The sequence below is a fragment of the Cannabis sativa genome, chromosome 8 (genome assembly GCF_029168945.1).
Source record: "Cannabis sativa cultivar Pink pepper isolate KNU-18-1 chromosome 8, ASM2916894v1, whole genome shotgun sequence".
Classification (NCBI taxonomy): domain Eukaryota; kingdom Viridiplantae; phylum Streptophyta; class Magnoliopsida; order Rosales; family Cannabaceae; genus Cannabis; species Cannabis sativa.
In genome coordinates, this window is record NC_083608.1 from 13,912,424 (window position 1) to 13,920,476 (window position 8,053).

General features: G+C 39.4%; 1 non-coding gene across 1 annotated transcript; it reads right to left on the reverse strand.

Moving 5' to 3' along the window:
• Nucleotides 1-2,088: 2,088 nt before the first annotated feature.
• LOC115701617 (small nucleolar RNA R71) lies at nt 2,089-2,195 on the reverse strand. Its single transcript, XR_004008609.2, has one exon. It is a non-coding gene; the product is annotated as a small nucleolar RNA R71 (small nucleolar RNA).
• Between the last annotated feature and the right edge of the window lie 5,858 nt (nt 2,196-8,053).

The following is an 8,053-nucleotide window of genomic DNA, read 5'->3' on the forward strand; positions in this document are numbered from 1 at the left end:
TATGATCTGATGGTTGAAAAATATAGAGTATAAAACGGTACGAATCAAACTTTCTACCATTTTCATCTTCTCCAAAAAATTTAAGCTTTCAAGAAATCCCACTCAAGCTTTCTGTACCCGTGCATGCCATCCCTATCTTTGACATTCTTCCTACAAATTTACTCGAACTTGCTTTTCGAATCCTGGCGTTGTTAGGCTATTTTTAGCCTAAGTTTCGGGTCAATTTCATAAACGTTTTCTCATTTAATGCTTCCTTTTGGAATGGTTTTATGCTTGGTTTTCCTTGTTTCAGGTTCCCGATGCATTACAGTTCGAATTTTATCAATTGGTGAAAAGACGGGACATTCTGGAGAAAAATTTGCTGAAGCTGCCAATTTGGCTCCAGTAGTCGCGACCCTTTTCTATGGTCGCGACTAGGAGGTTTTGGCAGAATGGGTGTTTTTTCCAATTTGCATATGGTCGCGACTAGGGCTTTATGTAGTCACGACCAGGGGCAAAACACAAGATTTTTGACCAGTTTCGAATTTTCTCCATTCAGAGGTAACAACCCTAATTCCTATATAAGGGACTCGACTTTTATGATGAATATTATCAGAAATCAACCCCGAAAAGTGAATGAAGGAGGAGAGGAACCTATTGTGACTATCCGGAGCAAAATCGCCAACTAGTTCTTTCTTAACTCTTGAATTTCCTTATGTTAATTTCTGTTCTAGATTTAATTATGGATGTTAATATGGTTTTTATGAACTAAATTCCCAATTGGGGAAGACGATGAATGTTGATTAAAGTTTTTACTTAGTTAATTATAATTGCCATTCCTTTTATCTTGTTTGTAAAATTATCTATATATGTGTGTAATTCCATGTTTAAGATTGATCACCTTCTACATGTTCTACGATCTCAATTTAAAATCTGACAAGTGATAATTGAGAATGCTAAAATTAGATAATCTAAGTTTTATGTGAAACAAAAGTATTTGCGTAACCTGTGTGACATTTAGATTAGTGCTTAAAGCTGATTACATGTTATTCTAATTCAGAGATTGATTAGAGAACATGTGATTTAGAACCTAAAAGATCTGAAAAGAGTTAGGTTAATTTGTGTAATCTGTCATTCAAATCAAGAAAAATGATAGCAATTAACATTAACAATTGGGTAAATAAATCAACAAGATTCTCTTCCCTATTTTATCATCTTGATTGAATCTTTCGCTGTTAATTTTAGCTTTTTGATACTAATGTTTTGTGTTTTAATCATAAAAATTATTGGTTTGCCAAATAGAGTCATAAATTTAATCTAGTGGTATTCAGTCCAATTCCCTATGGTTCGACCTCACCTTTGTGAGTTTACTACTTGAATACGTGCACTTGCGTATTATTCATAATTTTCGTAACAAGTGTTTGGCACTGTTGCTGGGGAATTGTTTAAAGATTGATATTGCATAAGATTACATTAAATTCTACTTTGGTTAATTTTTCTTGCTGATTGCTAACCTTTTTCTTTCAACATTGTCTTAGTCTATTTCAGGAATTTAAGGTGTATGCGACGACAAGGACAGAGTATTAGACTACCGGTTGATCCTAAAATTTAGAAAACTTGTAGAAGAAATAGAAGAAACAAAAGGCACGAAAGAGTTTCAGTAACTACTGGAATAGAAGAAATCATGGCTGATTATGCTAATGGCAGTAATAATGGCGGCAACAACGGTAATAACAGAGGTGCCGTTGAAGATCAGGCAAATGGTCGTAGTCTAAGAGACTACATTCTTCCAACTCTGATGGGGGTCCAGTCTTGTATAAGACCACCCACCGTAGATGCCAACAACTTCGAAATAAAGACTGCCATACTCCAAATGGTGTAGTCTTTAGTCCAATTTGGTGGACTCCCCTCTGAAGACCCCAATTTCACTTGTCTAATTTCATGGAGTTATGCAGACTTTCAAGGTAAATGGAGTCAGTGATGATGCCATCCGCTTAAGACTTTTCCCATTAAAATTGGTTGATCTCCTTGCCACCGAACTCTATTGCAACATGGATCGATTTGGCAACAAAGTTTTTGTCCAAGTTCTTTCCTCCAGCAAAGCCTACTAAGCTGGGAGGAGAATTTAATAATTTCTGTCAGCTGGACAATGAATCTCTTCATGAGGCTTGGGAGAGGTTCAAAGATCTCATCAAGAAATGTCCACATCATGGTATTGAAAAGTGGATGTTGGTCCATAACTTCTACAACAGGCTGATTGGCAATATCAAAACGATTATAGATGTCACAGTTGGTGGGGCATTTATGAAAAAAAGTAAAAACGAGGCCTATAATTTGCTAGAAGAAATACCCTTGAATAATCAGCAATGGCCAACTAAAAGAAGTCAAACAAAGAAGGTGGCTGGCATTCATGAGGTAGATCCCATCACCAAACTGACAGCCCAAGTAGAGGGCCTGACAAAACTGATAGTTGTGCAGGCAAAACAGGCTCAAGTTGTTTGTGAGCTTTGTGGGGGCCCTCCCACCTATGATGAATGTTCGGTAGATGTGAATAATATGCCAATGGATGAAGCAAAAGCCATAGGGAATTACTCTCAAAATAACAACTTTGGGTACAATCAAGGAGGGGGTCGAAGAAATAGTGGTCTTAATCAGCAACAACAAGGGTTCTATCAGTCGAGAAATTAGTCCCAAACTCAAAATCAACAGCAACCACAGCAACAAGGTTCTAGTGGAGGGTCTAGTCTTCAAACATATTTATTGCTACAGTTTATGACAGAGACTAGATCATCCCTTAAAGCCTTATAGAATCAGATGGGGCAGTTGGCAACTCAGATAGCTACCCGTCCTCAGGGGAACTTGCCTAGCACAACAGAGGTCAACCCAAAAAAAAATGTAAGGCAATCTCTCTGAGAAGCGGGAAGAAGTATGAATGGCCTGATGGGGGAGAACCAGTGGAAGAAGAGGTTCATGATCAACCGGCACCAACATCAGCAGAAAAGAAGACTATTGAGAGTCTCACAGCAAAACAAGCTTCTCCACCAGTCAACATAGATCATCATGTGAAGATCCCTTATCCACAGAGACTCAAAAAGACCAACCTAGACAAGCAGTTCTTAAAATTTCTAGAGGTATTTAAAAAGCTGCACATCAACATATACTTTGTAGAAGCCTTGGAACAGATACCTAGTTATGTGAAATTCATGAAAGAAATCCTGTCAAAGAAGAGAAAAATGGAAGACTATGACACAGTGGCATTGACTGAGGGTTGTAGCGCTATACTACTGAAGAAACTCCCTCCCAAACTCAGAGATCCTGGGAGTTTCACCATTCCTTGTACCATCGGGAGAATAGAGGGGATAAATGCGTTGTGTGATTTGGGAGCCAGCATCAATTTGATGCCTCTGTCGGTTTTTGAAAGATTGCAGTTGGGTGAGGCAAAGTTAATAACCTTGTAATTAGCTAATCGGTCGTTGGCTAATCCAAGGGGAGTCATCGAGGATGTTCTAGTCAAAGTTGATAAATTCATCTTTGATTTCATTGTTCTGGACTTGGAAGAAGACAGCAATGTTCCAATTATTCTTAGGAGACCATTCTTGGCAATAGGCAAAGCGTTGATAGATGTTCAGAAGGGTGAATTGAAGCTGAGATTGCAAGGGGAAGAAGTGGTCTTCAATGTACTAAAGGCAATGACTTTTCCAAAGGTAAGCAATAACTGTTTCTTTGTTGATCTGATAGACACTATAGTGGAGAAGAAAAAGTTGATGGAAGATCCTTTAGAAATGAGCTTAATCGAAGATGAGTTGGATGAGCAAGATGGAATGGATGCATTGGGATATGCCAAATGGCTCGACTCTTATGGGCATTGAATAGGAAGTACTATGAAGAGTTGGGGTTGTGCCAAAGAAGCCTATGCCATCTACAGAAAAACTACCAGAACTAAAACTGAAGGTGCTTCCTGATCATCTACGGTATGAGTTTTTGGGAGAAGACAAGAAGCTTCCAGTCATAGTGTCAGCTTGACTTTCTAATGTGGAGACTGACAAGTTGCTAAGAATACTCCGCGCGCACAATAAAGCCATTTGGTGAACATTGGCTGATATTAAGGGAATCAGTCCCTCAACAGTTATGCATCGAATTTTAATGGAGGAGGGCGCTAAGCCGACTATTGATGCACAACGAAGACTCAATCTACCAATGAAAGAGGTTGTCAGAAAGGAAAGGATCAAGTGGTTAGATGCTGGGGGGGCTTACCCAATTTCAGATAGTAAGTGGGTTAGCCCAGTGCAAGTAGTACCAAAGAAAGGGGGATCACAGTGATAAAAAATGAGAAAAATGAATTGACCCCTATAAGAACGGTTACTGGTTGGCGTATCTGCATTGACTACAGGAAGCTTAACAAGGCAACCAGGAAAGACCATTTTCCTTTGCCATTCATTGACCAGATGTTAGATTGGTTGGCTGGACAAGAGTACTATTGTTTCCTAGATGGCTACTCTGGTTACCATCAAATAGCCATAGCACCGGAAGATTAAGAGAAGACGATGTTCACATGTCCATATGGCACTTTCGCTTTTAGGAGAATGCCCTTTGGACTATGTAATGCTCCAACAACATTTCAGAGGTGCATGATGGAAATCTTTTCAGACTTGATTGAGACTTGTATAGAGATCTTTATGGATGATTTCTCAGTTTTCGGTTCCTCATTTGACAATTGTTTGAAGAACTTGGAGAAAGTGTTGATCAGATGTGAGGAGTCAAACTTGGTACTTAACTGGGAAAAGTGGCACTTCATGGTAACAGAGGGGATAGTTCTGGGGCATAAGATTTTGAAGGCAGGCATCGAAGTGGATAGAGCCAAAGTGTCTATAATAGAGAATCTACCCCCTCCAGTTTCTGTAAAAGGAGTAAGGAGTTTTCTGGGCCATTCGGGATTTTACTGAAGATTTATCAAGGAATTCTCAAAGATCTCAAAACCACTGTCCAATCTTCTTGTTAATGGGGTACCTTTTGAGTTTGGAGAGGAACGCTTGAAAGCCTTCCAAGTTCTTAAGGAGAAATTGATATCGGCACCTATAGTCACTTCACCAAATTAGGAGTTGTCATTCAAGCTGATGTGTGATACAAATGACTACGCAATCGGAGCAGTCTTGGGACAAAGAGTTGACAGGGTGTTTCATACCATCTACTATGCTAGTAGAACCCTGAATGATGCTCAACTGAACTATGCCACCACGGAGAAAGAAATGCTAGCAATTGTGTTTGCGTGTGACAAGTTTCGGCCCTACCTGATTGGGAGTAAGGTGATAGTTTATATGGACCACTCTGCAATAAAGTACCTTATGACCAAGAAGGATGCAAAGCCAAGATTGATTCGGTGGGTGCTTCTACTTTAAGAATTCGACATTGAAATAAAAGATAAAAAGGGGACTGAAAACCTAGTTGTTGATCATTTGTCAAGACTTGAAATAGAAGAGAGCCAAAATGCAAGGGACGTGCAGATAAATGAAGACTTTCCCGATGAGAAACTCTTTAGTTTGAGGGAAAGCTTGATGGTACCTTGGTTTACAGACTATGTCAACTTCTTGGCTGCAAATGTTACACCGCCTGAGATGTCTCGTCAACAACTGAAAAAGTTCTTTTTAGAGGTGAAGCATTACTACTGGGAAGAGTCGATTCTTTACGAACACTGTGCTGATCAGATAATGAGAAGATGTGTACCTGAAGAAGAGATGTATTCTGTCTTGAACCACTGCCATGCCTTACAATGTGGGGGGCATTTTAGTGGCACAAGAACTGCTGCGAAGGTTCTTCAAAGTGGGTTCTATTGGCCTACTCTTTTTAAAGATGCTAATGATATTGTGAAGGCATGTGATCGTTGTTAGAGAATGGGGAATATTTCTAGAAGAAATGAAATGCCTTTGATAGGTATCTTGGTGGTGGAGTTGTTTGATGTCTGGGGGATAGATTTCATGGGTCCTTTTCCATCTTCTTTCAGCAATTTGTATATATCTTATTGGTTGTGGACTATGTATCAAAATGGGTGGAAGCTGCTGCAACTCAAGCCAATGATGGTAAGACAGTTTTGTCTTTCCTTCAAAAATACATATTCACTCGGTTTGGAACTCCATGAACAATCATTAGCGATGAAGGGAGTCATTTTTGTAATAAACAGTTTGAAGCTCCGTTATCCAGATATGGAGTCCGCCATAGGACTGCTCTACCTTACCATCCACAAAGCAATGGCCAAGCCGAAATTTCCAACCGGGAAATTAAGCTGATATTGGAGAAAATAGTGCAAAGATCGAGGAAGGATTGGTCAAGGAAACTAGATGACGCATTGTGGGCTAACAGAACAACATTTAAAACACCTATCGAAATGTCACCGTATAGGTTAGTGTATGGAAAAGCCTGTAATCTGCTAGTGGAGTTGGAGCATAAGGCCTATTGGGCAATGAAGACCCTGAACATGGATTTAGAAGCAGCAGGAGAGAAAAGATTGTTGCAATTAGATGAGCTGGAAGAATTCAAAAACAAAGCGTATGAGAATGCAAAGATATACAAGGAAAAGACAAAGAAGTGGCATGACAGAAATTTAGTCAGGAAGGAATTTCAACCCGGGCAGCAAGTCTTACCTTTTAACTAAAGGTTGAAACTGTTTCTTGGCAAATTGAAGTCAAGATGGTCTGGACCGTTTATGGTGGTCAAGGTATTCCCATATGGAGCTGTTGAATTGAAAGGCGAGAGTCCAAAAACTTTCAAAGTTAATCGGCAGCGATTGAAGCTCTAGTTGGGTGATCAAATTGACCAAGCCAAGTCCGCCATTATACTGGCACCTCTTTGAGAAACAACTCAGCGTCCGACTATATGTCGATAAAGATAGTGCTCTTGGGAGGCAACCCAAGTGTTTTAGTTACTTTGATGTGTTTTGAGACTTTAGCTTATTTCTTTAGTTTGTTTATTTATTTGTTTTTAGCATTTTGTAAACTTTCAGAGGTTTGTTTTAAGTTAAACCGTGCGAAGCGTGAAAATTCAAAGAAAAAAAAAAGAAAATAAATAATTTTCGGGCCAGAACCTAGTGGTCGCGACCCTTTTTCATGGTCGCGACCTGGGATTTTGCAGAAAGCCCAATATTTCAAAGCCATCAGTGGTTGCGACTAGGCTTCACAATGGTCGCGACCATGGTTGCAATTGGGGGACTTTATAGAAAGGAAGATTCCCAACTTGCACACTGGTCGCGACAAGGCCATTATGTGGTCGCGACCAGCATGCGACCCAAACCCTAAAAATCCCTATAAAATATGATTTTAACCCCCCATAACCTCACATTTCAAAAAATTTCAAATCCCACTTTCCCCTTAAGCAGAACCCATCTAACCGACTCCCCCAAATTTCAAATTTCATCTTCTTTTCATCAATAAATCAAACAAATCCCATCCCCAACCAAAACCCTCTCATCAATCTTCACTCTCCCCTTAAAATCACTCCAAAACTCACCACTTTTCACCAAAATCCAAAAATATCACTACTCATCATCTTCAACCTCAAGCCTTTCATGGTTATTCAACAATGGAGGTGGATTAATGGCATTCTCACTTAGTAAGTATCATTTTTTTCACTATTTTGATTGATTAAGTGAATCTCCTACAAGATTGAATAGTTGCAATAGTTATTTGGAGGTTTGTGGATTTATTTTGAGATATTCTTGGATATTATGGACTGTGGTTATTGTTCTTGGTATTATTGTGTGTTTTTGGTGATATTGAAATTTTGGGAAATTGAAGAATATTAGGGGAGGTGCTGTCAAAATTTTTCAAACATCTTTGTTGTGTGAAATTGGTGTTTGTTGTTAACTATGGGACCCAAGAGCCTAAGGGCAAGTGAAGAGGGTGGTTCGTCATTCAATCCAACACCATCTTTTGATAGGTCTCGGTTTGTAAGTGAAGCGGGTCAACATCGATTCCTTAGGCTGAACAATAGGCCTTATGTTGAAGACCGGGGGATTGATTACACCGATACCCCATTGAGACGCCAACCAAGATTTGAAACAATCTGGGGTTAAATTGAAAGTATG